The 19,260-nt window shown below is 43.0% G+C and overlaps 1 pseudogene; it reads left to right on the top strand.

The window, feature by feature from the left end:
* The first annotated feature begins 16,494 nt into the window (after positions 1-16,494).
* Ipo5-ps1 (importin 5, pseudogene 1) lies at positions 16,495-18,573 on the top strand (annotated as a pseudogene).
* The last annotated feature ends 687 nt before the right edge of the window (positions 18,574-19,260 follow it).

Raw genomic sequence — 19,260 nt, 5'->3', positions numbered from 1 at the left:
TCGTATATACATATATGCATATATATGCATATATATATATATATATACACACACACTTAGGGTTTTACTGCTGTGAACAGATGCCATTACCAGGGCAACTCTTATAAGGACAACATTTAATTGGGTCTGGTTTACAGGTTTAGTGGTTCAGTCTGTTACCATCAAGTCAGAAGCATCCAGGCAGGCATGGTGCAGGAGGAGCTGAGAGTTTTGCATCCTCAACTAAGGCCACAAGGAGAAGACTGGCTTCCACATGGTTAAGAGGAGGGTCTCATTGGCCACCCCCACAATGACACACTTCCTCCAATAAGGCCACACCTACTTCAATAAGGTCACATCTCTTAATAGTGCTATTCCCTGGGCCAAGCATATTCAAATCACCACATATATTTATATTTATACACACACACACACACACACACACACACACACACACACACACACATGATATAGTTTCTATTGAAATGAAATGACTTGCAGGTTGCAGTCCAGCTAATCAATAATGGCTAACTGTGAATGGGAAGCCCAAGGATCCAGAAGTTGCTCAGTCCACAAGGCTGGATGACTCAGCTGTTCGTCTGGACATGCTGGACTCCCACAGAACTAGGCTCCGATGTCAGTGGAGTGATGGATGAGCTAGTAAGGCGAGGGCAAGCAGGCAAAGAGCAGCTTCCTTCTTCTATGTCTTACATAGGCCTCCAGTGTTGTGGTATAATATAAAAAAAGGGCTCGACCTGGTTCCCGTGAGTTCCCACTCCTCACGGATCTACTCATTCTAGCTGTTTCTCTGTCAGCCGCTTTCACACACTGTCCCCTTGGCAGGATTTTAGCATGCCTGATACACATACATCGTGTTCCACGGGCCTTGCTAGCATGGTCCTACGCCATGCTAGCCCCAAGCATTCTATAGCCTAGCACGGCTTTCTGTCATGGACTCTGCTCACACTCCCAACAATCCAGTGAAATCATGACTCAACAGACTGTAACCCAACAACCAGATTTAAGTGTTAAGCATCAATGTACAATACATCCACACAATTAACTCACAATCAATTGATAAGGATATAAACAACCCACCTAGATAAGATACAGTTTGCCCATCTAGACACACAAAATCCTGTACACATCCATCCCTTAAGCCACTACCCAAAGACTATACATGGACTGACCCTGGACTCTGACCTCATAGGTAGCAATGAATATCCTAGTAAGAGCACCAGTGGAAGGGGAAGCCCTGGGTCCTGCCAAGACTGAACCCCCAGTGAACGTGATTGTTGGGGGGAGGGCGGTAATGGGGGGAGGATGGGGAGGGGAACACCCATAAGGAAGGGGGGGAGGGGTTAGGGGGATGTTGGCCTGGAAACCGGGAAAGGGAATAACAATCAAAAGGTAAATAAGAAATACCCAAGTTAATAAAGATGAAAAAAAAAAGGAAAAAAAAAAGAATAGTCATAAATCTTAACATCCGCCTCCATGTTCTCTTGGCTGCTCTCCCTCTCTTTTCACTCCAGTCTCCTTTCCTCTCTAAAACTTTTCTCCCCCATCCTTCCTTCTCGTCCAATGACAGGCCTCGTTCTATCCTGTGCCTGCCTTCACCTGCATAATGACATCAACCTACACTCCAGCCGAAGGTGTGGCCTGATTATGTCCTACTGTCACAAAAACCAGATTAGAGATGTGGTTTTCCCAGTTCAAAAGATGGAGATTAAAGGTGTATCTGTCTACCTCAAAGATCCAGATTCAAAGCAGATCTTTCTGCTTCAAATTAAGCAAAAAACAAAACAAAACAAAACAAAACAACAGCAACAACAAAAAACCTGTCAAGGGTGTGCCCTCCATTTCTGGGTTGTAGTTCATTCCAGATATAGTCAAGTTGACAACCTAGAACAGCCATCACATGGAGTAACAGTGTGCTAGGTACTTTTCTGTTGCTGTGATGAAACACCATGACCAAGGCAACATATAGAAGGAAGGGTTATTGGTTCCAGAGGAGCAGAGTCTGTCATGGCAGGGAAGCTTGACTGCACGCAGCAGGCATGGTAGCAGGAGGAAGCTGAGAGCCCACATCCTTTCCAGGAAACAGGCACGAGAGATCACGAACAGCAAGAAGATAACTCAAAGCCTGCCGCCAGGGAGTTACCTTCTCCAGCAAAAGCACTCTTCCTAAACCTTCGCACACCGCACCAACAGCTCAGGACCGAGTGTTCAAATATCGGAGCTTATGGGGAACGATCTCGCTGAAGCCAGTACAGTCAACATGTTCTCCAGAAGTAAGGGCGACTTGTCATGGCCTGGTTAATTTTCTATAGCACACAATTCTTCTCCATTCTTATTGTTTAGCTAAAACTTTTCAGAAATCATTTAATATTGATGGTGTCGATTTGTTTCGTTTTCTTTGTTTTTAATTTTATTTTTCTTGGATATTTCGTGTATTTACATTTCAAATGTTATCCCCTTTCCCCCCTCGCTTATACCCCTTCTCCCTCCCCCTGCTTCTATGAGGATGCTCTCGCTTCCACCCACCCACCCACCCACTCCCACCACAGTGCCCTGGCATTCCCCTACATTGGGGGAAATGAGCCTTCATAGGACCAAGGGCTTTTCCTCCTATTGATACCAGACAATGCCATCCTCTGCTACATATGTGGCTGGAGTCATAGGTCCCTCCATGTGTACTCATTGGATTGTGTTTTAGTCCCTGGGAGCTCTGGTGAGGCCTGGTTGGTTGGTGTTTCTGTTCTTCCTATGGGGTTGCAAACCACTTCAGCTCCTTCAGTCCTTTCTCTAACTGCTCCATTGGGGTCTCCTTGTTCAGTCCAAGGGTTAGCTGCAACCATCCTCATCTGTACCAGTAGGGCTCTGGCAGAGCCTCTCAGGAGACACCCATATCTGGCTCCTATCAGCAAGCACTTCTTGGCATCAGCAACAATGGCTGGGTTTGGTGGCTGCATATGGTATGGATTCCCAGGTGAGGCAGTCTCTTGATGACCTTTTCCTTAGTCCCTGCTCCACTTTTTATCCCTATCTTGCCTCCCGTGAATATTTTGTTCTCCCTTATAAGAAGGAATTAAGCATCCACATTTTTTGTCTTCCTTCTTCTTGAGCTTAATATCATCTGTGAATTTTTTCTTAGGTATTCCAAGTTTTGGGCTAATATCCACATATCTGTGAGTACATACCATGCGTGTTCTTTTGTGACTGGGTTACCTCACTTAGGATGATATTTTCTAGTTCTATTCATTTGCCTAAGAACTTCATGAAGTCATTGTTTTTAATAGCTGAGTATTACCCCATTGTGTAAATGTACCACATTTTCTGTATCCATCCATTCCTCTGTTGAGGAACATCTTGGCTATATGTCCTTGTTATATGTTGGAGTATCTTTAGGGTATATGCCCAGGAGAGGTATGGCTGGGTCCTCAGGTAGTACTATGTCCAATTTTCTGAGGAACCACAAGACTGATTTCCAGAGTAGTTGTACCAACTTGCAATCCCACCAACAATGGAGGAGTGTTCCTCTTTCTCCACATCCTTGCCAGCATCTGTTGTTACCTGAGTTTTTGATCTTAGCCATTCTCACTGGTGTGAGGTGAAATCTCAGGGTTGTTTTGATTTGCATTTCCCTGATGACTAAAGATGTTGAGCATTTCTTTAGGTGCTTCTCAGCCATTTGATATTCCTCAGCTGTGAATTCTTTGTTTAGCTCTGTACCCCATTTTTTAGTAGCATTATTTGATTCTCTGGAGTCTAATTTCTTGAGTTCTTTATATATATTAGATATTAACTTTCTATCAGATGTGGGATTGGTAAAGACCTTTTCCCACTCTGTTGGTTGCCATTTTGTCCTATTGACAGTGTTCTTTGCCTTACAGAAGCTTTGAAGTTTTATGACAGCCCATTTGTCTATTCTTGAACTTAGAGCATAAGCCACTGGTGTTCTGTTCAGGAAAATTTCCCCAGTGCCCATGTGTTCAAGGCTCTTCCACATTTTCTCTTCTATTAGTTTGAGCATATCTGGTTTTATGTGAAGGTCCTTGATCCACTTGGATTTGAGCTTTGTGCAAGGAGATAAGCATGGATCGATCTGCATTCTTCTACATTCTGACCTCCAGTTGAACCAGCACCATTTGCTGAAAATGCTATCTTTTTTCCACTGGATGGTTTTAGCTCCTTTGTCAAAGATCAAGTGATCACAAGTGTGTGGGTTCATTTCTGGGTCTTCAATTCTGTTCCATTGATCTACCTGTCTGCCTCTGTGCCAATACCATGCAGTTTTTGTTTTTGTTTTTGTTTTTGTTTTTTGCTTGTTTGTTTGTTTTCTCACTATTGCTCTGTAATACAGCTTGAGATCAGGGATGGTGATTCCCCCAGAATTTCTTTTATTGTTGAAAATAGTTTTTGCTATCCTGGGTTTTTTGTTATTCCAAATAAATTTGCAAATTACTCTTTCTAATTCTATGAAAAATTGAGTTGGAATTTTGATGGGGATTGCATTGAATCTGTAGTTTGCTTTTGGCAAGATGGTCATTTTTACTATATTAATCCTGCCAATACATGAGCATGGGAGATCTTTCCATCTTCTGAGATCTTCGATTTTTTTTCTTCATAGACTTGAAATTCTTGTCATACAGATCTTTCACTTGCTTGGTTAGAGTCACCCCAAGGTATTTTATATTATTTGTGGCTATTGTGAAGGGTGTCACTTTTCTAATTTCTTTCTCAGCCTGTTGATCCTTTGAATAGAGGAAGGCTACTGATTTGTTGGAGTTAATTTTATAACCAACGACTTTGCTGAAGTTGTTTATCAGCTGTAGGAATTCTTTGGTGGAATTATTGGGGTCACTTAAGTTTATAGTATCATATCATCTGCAAATAGTGATATTTGACTTCTTTCTTTCCAATTTGTATCCCTTTGATCTCCTTTTGTTGTCTGATTGCTCTGGCTAGGACTTCGAGAACTATATTGAATAAGTAGGGAGAGAGTGGGCAGCCTTGTCTAGTCACTGATTTTAGTGGGATTGCTTCAAGTTTCTCTCCATTTAGTTTGATGTTGGCTACTGGTTTGTTGTATATGGCTTTTACTATGTTTAGGTATGGGCCTTGAATTCCTGATCTTTCCAAGACTTTTATCATGAAGGGGTGTTGAATTTTGTCAAATGCTTTCTCAGCATCTAATGAGATGATCATGTGTTCTTTTTTCCTTTGAGTTTGTTTATATATTGGATTATGTTGATAGATTTTCGTATATTGAACCATCCTTGCGTCACTGGGATGAAGCCTACTTGATGATGATGAATGGTTGTTTTAATATATGTTCTTAGATCTCGTTTTCAAGAATTTTATTGAGCATTTTTGCATCAATATTCATGAGAAATATTGGTCTGAAGTTCTTTTGCTTTGTAGGGTCTTTGTGTGGATTAGCTATAAGCATAATTGTGGCTTCAAAGAACGAATTGGGTATTCCTTCTGTTTCTATTTTGTGGAATAGTTTTAAGAGTATTGGTATGAGGACTTCTTTGAAAGTCTGATAGAATTCTGCACTAAACCCATCTGGTCCTGGGCTTTTTATTTTGGTTGGGAGATTTTAATAACTTCTTCTATTTCTTTAGGGATTATGGGACTGTTTAGATGTTTATCTGATCCTGATTTAACTTTGTTACTTAGTATCTGTCTAGAAAATTGTCCATTTCATCCAGATTTTTTCAGTTTTGCTGAATATAGGCTTTTGTAGTAGGATCTGATTTTTTTTTGAATTTCCTCATTTTCTGTTATGTCTCCCTTTTCATTCCTGATTTGGTTAATTTAGATACTGTCTCTCTGCCCTCTGGTTAATCTGGCTAAGGGTTTATCTATCTTGTTGATTTTCTCAAAGAACCAGCTCCTGGATTGTTGATTCTTTGTATAGCTTTTTCTGTTTCTACTTGGTTGATTTCAGCCCTGAGTTTGATTATTTCCTGATTTCTACTCTTCTTGGGTAAATTTGCTTCTTTTTGTCCTAGAGCTTTCAAGTGTGCTGTCAAGCTGCTAGTGTATGCTCTTTCCAATTTCTTTTGGGAGGCACTCAGAGCTATGAGTTTTCCTCTTAGTACTTATTTCATTTCATTGTGTCCCATAAGTTTGGGTATGTTGTGCCCTCATTTTCATTAAATTCTAAAAAGTTTTAAATTTCTTTCTTTATTTTTTCCTGGACCAAGATGTCATTGAGTAAAGTGTTGTTCAGCTTCCATGTATATGTGGGCTTTCTCTTGTTTTTGTTGTTATTGAAGACCAACCTTAGTCCATGGTGGTCTGATAGGATGCATGGGATTATTTCAATCTTTCTGTATCTGTTGAGCCCTGTTTTATGACCGATTACATGGTCAGTTTTTGAGACGGTACCATGAGGTTCTGAGAACAAAGTATATTCTTTTGTTTTAGGATGAAATGTTCAATAGATGTCTGTTAAATCCATTTGGTTCATAACTTCTGTTAGTTTCACTGTGTCTCTGTTTAGTTTCTGTTCCCATGATCTGTTCATTGATGAGAGTGGTCTGTTGAAGTCTCCCACTATTATTGTGTGTGGTGCAATGTATGCCTTGAGCTTTAGTAAAGTTTCTTCTATGAATGTGGGTGTCCTTGCATTTAGAACATGTTCAGAATTGAGAGTTCATCTTGGTAGATTTTTTCCTTTGATGAATATGAATTGTCCTTCTTTATCTTTTTTGATAACTTTTGTTGGTTGAAAGTCTCTTTGATATTAGAATGGCTACTCCAGCTTGTTTCTTCAGACCATTTGCTTGGAAAAATTTTCCCAGCCTTTTATTCTTAGGTAGTGTCTATCTTTGTCACTGAGTTGTATTTCCTGTGTGCATCAAAATATTGGGTCCTGTTTACGTATGCAGTCTGTTAGTCTATGTCTTTTTATTGGGGAATTGAGTCTATTGATGTTAAGAGATATTAAGGAATAGTGATTGTTGCTTCCTGTTATTTTTGTTGTTAGAGGTGGAATTATGTTTGTGTGGCTATCTTCTTTTGATTTTGTTGAGAGACGATTACTTTCTTGCTTTTTCTAGGTGTAGTTTCCCTCCTTGTGTTGGAGTTTTCCATCTATTATCTTTTGTAGGGCTGGATTTGTGGAAAGATATTGTGTAAATTTGGTTTTGTCATGGAATATCTTGGTTTCTCCATCTATGGTAATTGAGAGTTTTGCTGGATATAGTAGCCTGGGCTAGAATTTGTGTTCTTTTAATGTCTGTATGACATTTTTCCAGGATGTTCTAGTTTTCATAGTCTCTGGTGAGAAGTCTGGTGTAATTCTTATAGGTCTGCCTTTATATGTTACTTGACCTTTTCCCCTTACTGCTTTTAATATTCTTTCTTTGTTTTGTGCATTTAGTGTTTTGACTATTATGTGATGAAAGGAGTTTCTTTACTGGTTCAGTCTATTTGAAATTCTTTAGGCTTCTGCTATATTCATTGGCATCTCTTTCTTTAGTTTAGGAAAGTTTTCTTCCATAATTTTGTTGAAGATATTTACTGGACCTTTATGTTGGGAATCTTCATTCTCTTCTATACCTATTATTCTATGGTTTGGTCTTTTCATTGTGTCCTGGATTTCCTGGATGTTTTGGGTTAGGAGCTTTTTGCATTATGTATTTTCTTTGACTGTTGTGTCAATGTTTTTTATGGTATCTTCTGCCTCTGAGATTCTCTCTTCTCTCTCTCTGATGATTCTTGTCTATGACTCCTGATCTCTTTCCTAGCTTTTCTATCTCCAGGGTTATTTCCCTTTGTGATTTCTTTATTGTTTCTATTTCTATTTTAGATCCTGGATGGTTTTGTTCAATTCCTTTACCTGTTTGGTTGTGTTCTCCTGTAATTCTTTAAGGGATTTTTGTGTTTCCTCTTTAAGGGCTTCTACTGTTTACTTGTGTTCTCCTGTATTTCTTTAAGGGAGTCATTTATGTCCATCTTAAAGACCTTTATTATCATCATGAGATGTGATTTTAAATCCAAATCTTGCTGTGGTGGGAGAACTTGGTTCTGATGGTGCCAAGTAGTCTTGGCTACTGTATCCGGCAAAACTCTCATTTACTTGGTTCCTGTTGTTTAGGTTCTTGTGCTTGCTTCTCACCATCTGGTTATCTCTGATGTTAGCTGGTCTTGTTGTCTCTGACTGAAGACCAGCTCTCTCAGGGCATGTTTTGACCTGAGAACTGTGGGACCAGCCCCAGTTCTGGGCACAGATGGAGACTGGAAGGGTCCTGTCCTAGGCTGCCCTGTGGCTCCTACACCCTGTGTGCTCCCAGCAGGTCTCTCCTTTGACAGTCAGTGGAGAGAACATGGGATCCTACTTGTGAGCTTAGGAGGGAGACTGCTCCTGGCAGAGTAGCTCTCTGCATGCAGGTTTTATGTCCTGTTTCATTTTCTTTAACCTGTGAGAAGAGCACCTCATCTTAAGAAGGGTGTTCTATATTTGATGACATTATCATTATTAAATGAATACTCCGGGATTTCACAAATCCACTGTTATGTATTAAATGTATTATAAGCTTTAGGTGTGGCATCATTTATATTCTAATTACAATGTGTTTATTGCTTAACTAATTCAGTGTGTGTGTGTGTGTGTGTGTGTGTGTGTGTGTGTGTGTGTTCATGCACATGCTAGGGTACATTCATGAAAGTTTGGAAACCATTTATTGGAGAAAGTGGGTCCTAGAGATGAAACTCAGGTCATCAGGCTTGATTGGTGGCAGGAGCCTTTATCTGCTGGGCCATCTTGAGGCCCCTGACCTATTCCTTTCAAACCAGTAAAAGTGAATAATACCTGGGCTATATTCTGGCTCTCAACACTCCCTGACCTGTGTCAGATTACATCCCAGCCCTGGATCCTCACAGACATAAAACTCTGTCTGCCATTCTTGTTTCAAATGATAAAGAATTCATCTCTAATTTGAAGTGTCAAGGTAGGTAGTCCACCTGACTGTACCCAGACTCTCACTTCCATCAACAGAGGGTATTCAGAAAGCAGAAAACTAACCATGTAAGACTGAACCCCCAGTGAACTAGACTGGTGGGGGGAGGGCGGCAATGGGGGGAGGGTTGGGAGGGGAACAGCCATAAGGAAGGGGAGGGGGGAGGGGGATGTTTGCCCGGATACCGGGAAAGGGAATAACACTCGAAATGTATATAAGAAATACTCAAGTTAATTAAAAAAAAAAAACCTAACCATGTATCTTGTCCTTGGCTCACACACGAGGACAGCCACAGGAGCATGTGGGATTACCCAGGGGTGCAATTCTCACGAAAACAGAGATACATCCCAAAGCTTCAGAGAGATAGCAGGCCTGGGCTGTGCCAGCATAAAACCATTGCTTTCCTCTGGCAAATATTGGGTTTCTATAAAGCCCTCCTCTACTTTCCTTACTGCCTCAGTGTGTGTGTGTGTGTGTGTGTGTGTGTGTGTGTGTGTGTGTGTGTGTGTGTGAGAGAGAGAGAGAGAGAGAGAGAGAGAGAGAGAGAGAGAGAGCCAGACCTTGAGCACACCAGGCAACACCAGGCAAACATGCAGCCAGGAGCTACAGCTCCAATGTGTCTTCTCCTTGGTTCCCAGTGCCCTGCTTCACAAGGCAGGCTATTCCCCTGCAGTTCTGAATGCCGACCTCTCACTCACTGACTTTATACACACAACCTGTTACTTAGCAACTTCTGCCAAACCTGAGACCCTCTGACCAACCTTTCTTGCTAAAATGAGAGAAAATAAATTGAAGAGACTTTTTACCACTAAAGAGATAATGTTTATTCAATAATAGGTTTTTTACAGATTTAGGGGTTAGAACAGATACCTCTTTAAAGGTTTTATTTTGGGAAGTACTCACCCAGTACTGTAATACTGGTCTGGAAATAATGCATGAGGTCATCTGGTCACCAGCCCTTTACTTCCCATGTAAGATGACTATTTTTAGGCAAGTGTGTGAGCTCACGGCCCCTACTTCTGTTAAAGTAACAATAAAGACAGTAACCATGCTTTTTTGGCTACTTTATTGGGTTCTTATATCTACTACCTTTCTCTATCCCAATCCTTTCCAACTCCCCAACACTAGGTTGGAGAGGATAGTGAGAGGGAAAAGAGGGCATTAAATCTCTTTAGACTACTTCCTTCTGACTAGAGGTGTTGAGTTTCTAGGGCGAGTCCAATCTTCCTGGCCAGGATATCTGCAACCAATAACCAGAAAAGGCAGCAAAGCAGCAGACCCGCAAACACAACCGCAGGGACCAGGAACAGCAGCTTTAAATCCTCTCAGGACCCTCTCCCAGGATTCCAAACCTAAACTCCCTGGAGCTGGCAGAATCACAGCCCTGCAAGAGCACGAGACGAATCAGTCAGCTGCCGCAGACAGTCTGAAGCTGCCGCATATCCCTGCTCTCCATTTTAACCCTGGGATTAAAATGAAATTATATTCACAGAACATAACTGGGTTTTAAAATAAACCAAATTTCTCACTACAGATGACTATTAAGGAAAAACTTCTTGTGGTCAGGAGAATAGTCTCTGGTCTGGGAAAGCAGGCTCACCTTAAGGCATGCCAAAGAGATAGGCAGAATAAATTTTCTTTTCATGAGATGCTATACTTTCCCTCTCGGCAATCACACCCTCCCCCAGTAGTCCGCAGGAGCTACCATGAAGTTTGAGGTTTGACTGAGTCGTCCCATCTTTCTGAGGCTTGAGCTTGAGTCAAAGGCACGATTTTCCCTTTCTCTGCCTTTTTCTTGATACTTTGGGTTTCCTGTGTAACGTGTAATTATTAAAAAACAATCCACACTATCGCAGATTAGGCATTGGTGGTATTGGGCTGGGAAAAATCGGAGACCAAGACTACGTGTTTCTCCGAACCAATGCCTCTCCACAAACACTGGCTCTGCCTCTCCAGGGCTCCGAGGTCAAGATTGCTCCAAACCTCTCCACACTCCCGATTTTCGCAGTTAGCTGGGGGCACACTCTCGCCAGCGCGCGCCCCACTGCGGTTACCTCTCCCCGGAGCCCACCTGAGTCTCTGCGAATGTAAAACACCAGTCAATCTTAGTTTAGAATCAACCTCTGGGAGTGGACTCTATCGTCCTAAACCATCCACTATTCTATGTTAGAAATCTTCCGGTGGTGGAATTGGCCACCAGATCTAAGGGTCCCTGGTCTACATTTTGCCTGCTTTCACTCCGGCATCACCGTCCCTTCCTGCCTTCCCTCTTCCTCTCTCAGACCCAGAAGGCCTATCCCTCCTTGCCCAGCAATTGGCTTCTTGTCGTCTTTATTATCCAATCAATTAATTAGGGGGAAATTCCGCTACATCTGTGACTCTCTCAAGCTTCCTTCCTGTTGTGTGGTGGTTAGTTCACCATGTGTCTGACCGCGTGGCTTTTTCCTCTTGGTTCCTTGGACTCACAGCTTACCTGCTGTGCGCGTTTAACTTTTGAACTCGAGTACAATTGTCCTTGAGCGTCTGTTTGAGTCAATTCTTAATTTTTTTTGTCAGCGAAACTAAGAACCCCCAAGAAGGGACCCCGATTTCTCCTTTATCATTTCTACCAATGATTGTTGTCTGAGTAAAGACAACAATAGATGTTTCAGCCTCATTCAGAAGTTTTCCTTGGGCTAGAGTTTTAGGACCTTGCCTAGCACACTCAAGGCCCGGAACCACCCCCAAAGCATATATTGTTTTTCCTGGTCTAAGATGGGAAACGATTTCAACTTTCTAGACTTCAAACTATTACTGTATTGAAAATGTTTTCAGTTAGGTCCGGGAAATAGAGCCCATCTGTAATCTCATCGCTCCCTACAAGATAGGAGGCAAAGAAAAGAGAGCTGTCCAGAGGTCTGAGGGCCAGTTAGCCTGCAGTACAGCAGTGAGGGGGTGGGGGTCTGGGTCAGCCGAAGGTGAGAACGGAGTCTCTGAAGTTACCTCCGTAAGAGTGAACTGCTAGGTTCTAGCCTCTGCCCCACCTCTTCTCACAGATGCTGACAAGCACCCTCCTGGGAAGATTGTCCAGTTAACAGACTTGCTGGTACCATGACGTCTCACCTGGGAATCAACTTTCTATCAAAGGGGTACCACAACTTGCTCCCTACTGACTTCCTTATCCTCTGTCTAGGAAGCAGAGAGCTTAGCTACAAACTCCTCCCGTGAAATCTTTCTATCCTCAGAGAGCTAGAAGAGATGTCCACTTGTGCCACGTGGGCCCTGATTCCCTTTAGAGACCCTACCATGGGGTTGGGGATTTAGCTCAGTGGTAGAGTGCTTGCCTAGCAAGCGCAAGGCCCTGGGTTCGGTCCCCAGCTCCGAAAAAAAAAAAAAGAACTAGAGACCCTACCATTCTGTCTGTCTCTGCTGGGGCCCGAGCTCTCCCGGAAGCCCCCGTCATGCTGATGCTCTCTGTCTGTCTGTCTGTCTGCCTGTATCTCTGACTGTCCGCAGCATTAATAACTTCTTTTTTTTTTATTAACTTGAGTATTTCTTATATACATTTCGAGTGTTATTCCCTTTCCCGGTTTCCGGGCAAACATCCCCCTCCCCCCTCCCCTTCCCTATGGGTGTTCCCCTCCCAACCCTCCCCCCACTGCCGCCCTCCCCCCAACAGTCTAGTTCAGTGGGGGTTCAGTCTTAGCAGGACCCAGGGCTTCCCCTTCCACTGGTGCTCTTACTAGGATGGCATTAATAACTTCTAATCAGCCCCTTAGTTTTCAGCAATCCATCTCAGTGTCCTCCTGAGCCATCTGACACACCCAAGCGTAACAGTCCTCTGACCTCTACCCACATGCCTTCATGTACTGTAACGTGTGCGGGCACGCACACATACAAAATGAAAATAAATAAATAAACTTCACTTGTATTGGCACAAACGAGGAAACGAAGAAAGCTGAGTACTAGGTGTATTTTGCCACACAACACAATAAGTAGTATTGTGTTATTTGGGGGTAACTGTTCAAGTGTTTTGGAGGCTAATAAAGTCTGTCTTAGTCAGGGTTTCTATTGGTGTGATGAAACACCATGACCAAAAAAGGGAGAAAAGGGCTCATTTGGGTTACATTTCTGAATTGCTGTTCTTCACTGAAGGAAGTCAGGACAGGAACTCCAACAGGACAGAAACCTGGAGGCAGAAGCTGATGCAGAGGCCATGGAGGGATGCTGCTTACTGGCTTGCTTCCCTTGGCTTGCTCAGCCTGCTCTCTTATAGAAACCTGGACCAGCAGTGCAGGGATGACTCCACCCTCCATAGGCTGGGCCCTTCCCCATTGACCACTAATTGAAAAAATAAAATAAAATGCCTCACAGTTGGATCTCATGGAGGCATTTCTACAACTGAGGCTCCCTCCTCTCTGATGACTCTGGCTTGCGTTAAGTTGACACAAAACCAGCCGGTACAAAGTCCAACATAATTCTTCTTGCAAGCTCTAATGGAGTCAGATGACCGTGTTCGTAATGACTGATTCACTCTGCTGAAGGGCAATATAGGTTGCTGAGGTGCAGGAGAGCCTGCTAAGCTACAGCCTCGTCTCATATCCATGTTCATCCCATGCCTCCTGTGGTGTCGTGCATGGTATCATCTGTTGAATCTCTGCTCAGACGCAGAGAGCTTATGGAGATAAACACCTCAGCTCCTTCCGCCACCCGCAGGAGTGCAACTGAGGCAGGCCTGTCATCTCTCCTCTGAAGCCTGAGAGCCTGAGAGCCTGAGAGCCTGAGAGCCTGAGAGCCCAAGTCCATGGCTTTTCCCTGCGCCCTCTCCCTTTGCATAGGTAACCTCTTTTTGACCTTGTTCACTGTAGGGCTCCTGGGGCAGAACAGGCCCAGGGCTACTCATTACCTGGCTGTGAGGAAATTCTAGGCTTCAAACTAGGTGACTGAGGTAAATGAGAGGTTGAATATCTCATGACTGTTTAAGAACAGTTCTGAACATAAAATATTCTTGCAGGCAGGCTCGGCCTGCACTGCTGCTTCTAGTCCAAAGGCCGATCTATGCGTTCCTTTGACTTTATTGTTCAGTATGAACTGTGTCTCAGACCCCTACATGTCTGAGACCTTGGGTTTTTCAGCTTCCCTCAATTCTTTCCCTTTAACCTTATAGTTGGCTGGTGGGTCAGAGATGTGACCCAGTGAAAACGTTAATTCGTTCTGTCTCTGTCTCTGTCTCTGTCTCTGTCTCTGTCGTGTCTGTCTCTGTCTTTTTCTAATTCTCATACCATGACTACTTATACAGGAGTTGAGATTGGAGCCAGAAGACCCTCTCTGGGGTCCTAGGCTGACTCATGTAGTAACAGCATCAGCTTCCTCATTAACAAAATGAAGTAACTCTGCTGTTATTACAGTTACAGTGGTGATCAAACAGAGTATGAAGGTGACAGCCAAAGGTTGCCTCAGATTCCTCCCCAGGAGCCTGTAATTCCCCAGAAACAGACAACTTTTTAAAAGGGAGGAAGTTTGGGGTTGGGGATTTAGCTCAGTGGTAGAGCGCTTGCCTAGGAAGCGCAAGGCCCTGGGTTCGGTCCCCAGCTCCGAAAAAAAAAAAAAAAAAAAAAAAAGAACCAAAAAAAAGGGAGGAAGTTTGCCTGAGAAATAAAACACATTCCAGACACAAGCAAATTAAAAATGACCAGAGCTCATACGCCTGAGTGAGCTCATAAGCATTAGAATTAGTGGGAGGATGTGTGTGTGTATGGGGGGGTGCTGTGAGGGGAGGGTTTAGACCAGATGTGCATGTCAGAGGGGAGGATTTAGACCAGATGTGCATGTGAGATGGGAGGGACTTAGACCAGATGTGCATGTCAGAGGGGAGGGACTTAGACCAGATGTGCATGTCAGATGTCTGCCTTGATTATTCTTCACCTTATTTTTTTAACCTGATATTAAGGTTTATTTACTGTACTTTATTTGTATGAAAGTTTTGCCCACATGTATGCATGCATGCTACATGTGTGCCTAGTGCCTGAGGAAGTCGGAAGAGGGCACTGGATCTCCTAGAACTGGAGTTACCATGGTTATTTCTTATCTTTTGTGACAGGGTCTTTCACTGAACCTGGAGTCCAGGGATTGAGCTGGGTGAGCTGGTCAGAAAGCCCCAGGGGACCCACCTGTTTCTACTACTGCAAGGTAAGCAGTTTATTGAGTCATGCTTCCAACTCTCAAAGCCACATTTGTATGTGAGAGACATTAGTATAGATTTCTGTTAGTGCATGGAAAAATCACACACGAAATAATATTAATTGTTCAACTGAAAATCAAACTTTACTTATAATACCTGGCAATCTTACTCAGCTGATTTTCTTAAGCAACCTGCTTTTGCAGCTACTGGCACAGCCCCTGAGCATAAAACCAGAGAAATGAATTCATGGTCTCTATGGGCTCTTCCTCTTCCTACAAGGGTGAAAATTGCTACTTTATCCTCCCTTCTAAGCCTGACATTTTACTCTTGGATTTTCATATACTGTATATGCATAGTATATGTATATACAGGCACCCACAGTATAGATACTTCAGGTGAGTGGTATCTATGAAGGGTGTTCTTAATTGTCAACTTGAATACATCTGGAATGAACTACAATTCAGAAATAGAGGGCACACCTGTGACACACACACACACGCACACACACATAAACTTTCTGCTGGAAGTCTATATAAGGGTATGAAAAAGGGAAGATTTTGCTCTTTGCCTGCTTGCCCTTCCCTTGCTAGCAAGCCCATTTCTTTACTGGTATTAGAGCTTACTTTCTTCAGAATTCTAGCCTCTAGGGAAGACCAGCCCAGACAACTAGCTTTGTGGACTGAGAAATGTCTGGATTTTTGGGCCTTCTGTTCATAGGCAGTCATAGTCTTAGTTGGACCATAGTCTGTAAATCATTCTAATAAATAAGTTAATTAATAAAATGTAAATAAATAATTTATACGGGGATTTATTATATAATTATATTGTCTATTATTATATGAATATAATATGTATGGTGGTTTATTATATATATGTACACACATATGTGGGAATTTATTAGAATGACAAACTATGGTCCAACTAATCCAATGAGTATGTGTGTGTGTGTGAGAAAGAGAGAAAGAGAGAGAGAGAGAGAGAGAGAGAGAGAGAGAGAGAGAGAGAGAGAACACAGGTAGCAGGGACTAGTGGGAAGGGGAGACTGGGGCCAAGCCCTTCCTTGGGATTGCTCACCATATGCTTTCCTATTTCCTAGGCCTGCACCATTTTACTGTGTCCTCAGTGACAGCCAGGCTCAGCCTGGTATGTTATTTGAGTGTAGGCGTCCTGTTTTAGAGGAAGAGAAATGCCAGGGACAACCTGAGGGCAACACGTCCACTCTGTAGTGAGAGTTGGCAGATCTTCCCGAGGACAGCAACGCAGCTCAGGTTCCCTAACTCTGGGAATTCCTCTGCTCAGCATTGCCCGACAGAACTTTCTACTGGTAATTCCACAGAATAAGGCCACTACCACAAGTGTTGAGTCAAATTTGAAGCCAGAATGATGGACCTTGGCCAGGTCCCTATCCAGGGTTCCCAGAGAATGGCCATGAATCATGAATTATGTTCATCAGGTAAACCAAAGGCAAACCCCACAAGCCATGTACTTCCCACTTTCATCCAATCAGAGGCAAGCATACATCCTGACATACTTCCTGCCTACATACCTCCCACCTATATATGATCAAGTACATCCTGTGCAGCTAGGCAACCAAGCTTGTTTACAGAAGCAAAAACATGTGACTTGTTGTCTTTTCTTTTCTTTTATTTTCGGAGCTGGGGACTGAACCCAGGGCCTTGCACTTGCTAGGCAAGAGGTCTACCACTGAGCTAAATCCCCAACCCGTGACTTGTTGTCTTACATGAACAACAGCTCCAACAATCCAGGAAGTTGTCTGTCCTGGGTAAGTGGGGCTTAGAGTTTAGAACTGTTTTTGTTACATAGATCTCTTAAGCATAACAATTTAAACTCAAAACATAACTTTATCCCCTTTAAGTTGTATTCCAAGTCAAATCCTTGACTCTGTGGTGAGTACCTGTTCATATTGGGATCTAATAACTATCAGCTTAATGGCTGCCAGAATGGGAATTTATGTATCTGGTTAAGGCATCAATCATTCAAAGGCCAATAGCAATTAGCAGAAATAGGAGGACCAAAGGCTCTGTGATGGTGACACAGAAAAGACAAAAGGCAGCAGCAGATCCCATCCTGTCCTGTAAACTCTATTCTAAGCCACTGTCCCTGGGAAACTTTGGGAAACCTTGGGAAAGACTGCTGTTTCTTGCCCTTGGAGGAAGCAGAGGCTGCAGTCTCCTGTCCTTGGAGTGATACTGCTACTAACCCAGACATAACTCTTCTTCAGTATGTAGATGAGCTCATGGTTGTAGCAGAAACTAAAGAAAATTGCCAGAGAGGAACTCAAAATCGTCTACAGGCTCTGGGGGACATGGGATATCAGGTATCTGCTATAAAAGCTCAGCTCTAGTCCGGGGTCCTGAGCGTCTTACACAGATTTGGCACTTCATGTACGACACTCTCATCAAGGCCATCAGCATGGAGCCTGACCCAGTCATCCTCTCAGAAATAATGCACTCCTTTGCAAAGTGCATTGAAGTAATGGGACATAGGTGCCTCACCAATGAACACTCTGAGGAGCTGGAAGGTATAGTGAAGGAGAAGCTTGACAAACATTTCAAAAATCAGAGTTGCGACAAGTTAAAAGACAAGATGAAGATTATGAATGAACAGGTTGAAGAGTCACAAGATGAGGATGATAATGATGTTTATATACTGACTAAAGTGTCAGATATTTTACACTTGATTAGCTACAAAGAGAAGGTGTTGTTGTGGTTTTAACATCTGTTCCCATTAATTGTCAACCTGATTTGTCCACATAGACCATGGCCAGACAGACAATGGGCATTGTACATCTTCGATGATATCATAGAACACTGTAGTCCAGCTTCATTTAAGTATACAGAATATTTCTTAAGGCCAATGCTCCAGTAGGTATGTGACAACAGCCCGGAAGTCAGGCAAGCTGTCGTATGGCCCTGGCGCCATGGTGCAGTATGGTGGACATAACTACTGCCCCTTCTGTACAGAAGCACTCCCACTGCTTGCAAGTGTCATTCAGTCTGCAGATTCTGACACCAAAGAAAATATCAATGCCACAGAGAACTGCATCTCAGCAGTGGGAAAGATCATGAAGTTCAAGCCCGACTGCGTGAATGTGGAGGAGGTCTTACCACACTGGCTGTCTCGACTCCCCCTCCATGAAGATAAAAAAGCTGTCCAGACCTTCAGTTACCTGTGAAACCTGATTGAAAGTAATCACCCAATTGTGCTTGGCCCAAGCAATACCAATCTACCAAAAATATTCAGTATAATTGCAGAAGGAGAAGTGCATGAGGCCATTAAACATGAAGACCCCTGTGCCAAACGCCTGGCCAATATAGCTCACCAAGTACAGACCTCTGGAGGATTGTGGACTGAATGCATAGCACAGATCAGTTCAGAGCAGGAGGGAGCCATACAGGAGCTCCTGAACTCTGCCTGAAGGGCCTTAATACCACTTGACAGAAGACTAACTGCAAATAAATGTTTACCCTTTTGTTTAAAAAAAAAAAAAAGCAGCTCAGCTCTGGGAGACTGAAGTCACCTATCTCAATTGTATTCTGGAAGAAGGCCAGCAATGGCTTTCCATGACAGGAAAAGGGACTGTCATCAACATCCCTTCCCTCCCCCACCCCAGAGCCCACGATAGCTGAGAGAGTTTCTTGGGGTCTGTGGGCTTTTGAAGATTATGGATTTTGGGGTTTGCTGAAGTAGCTAAACCTTTGTATGAAGCCACCAAGGAAGCCAAGGACTTTGTTTGGACTCAGGAACACCACAGGGCCTTTCAGAAAATAAAACAGAACGCACTGTTGGCCCCTTGCTTTGGAGCTCCCAGACATTATTAATCCATTCCATCTGCATGTTGATGAACATAAGGGAGTAGACAAAGGGGTCCTGACCCAAACTCTAGGGCCATGGAAGTGACTAGGGGCTTATTTGTCAACGAAATTAGACCCAGTGGCAGCAGGATGGCCACTTCGCTATGTATCATCACTGCTATGATGTTACTGGTTAAGGATGCAGATAAATTAACTTTGGGACAGAATTTAATCATAACTACCCCCTATGCAATAGAAAGAGTATTCAAACAGCTGCCAGAATAGTGGCTCAGTAATGACTGTATGATTCAAGCTACGAGAATGCCAAAGC

This window comes from Rattus norvegicus, chromosome 18 (genome assembly GCF_021556685.1).
Source record: "Rattus norvegicus strain SHRSP/BbbUtx chromosome 18, alternate assembly SHRSP_T2T, whole genome shotgun sequence".
Taxonomy (NCBI): Eukaryota; Metazoa; Chordata; class Mammalia; order Rodentia; family Muridae; genus Rattus; species Rattus norvegicus.
This window is presented reverse-complemented; position numbering and strand designations above follow the sequence as displayed.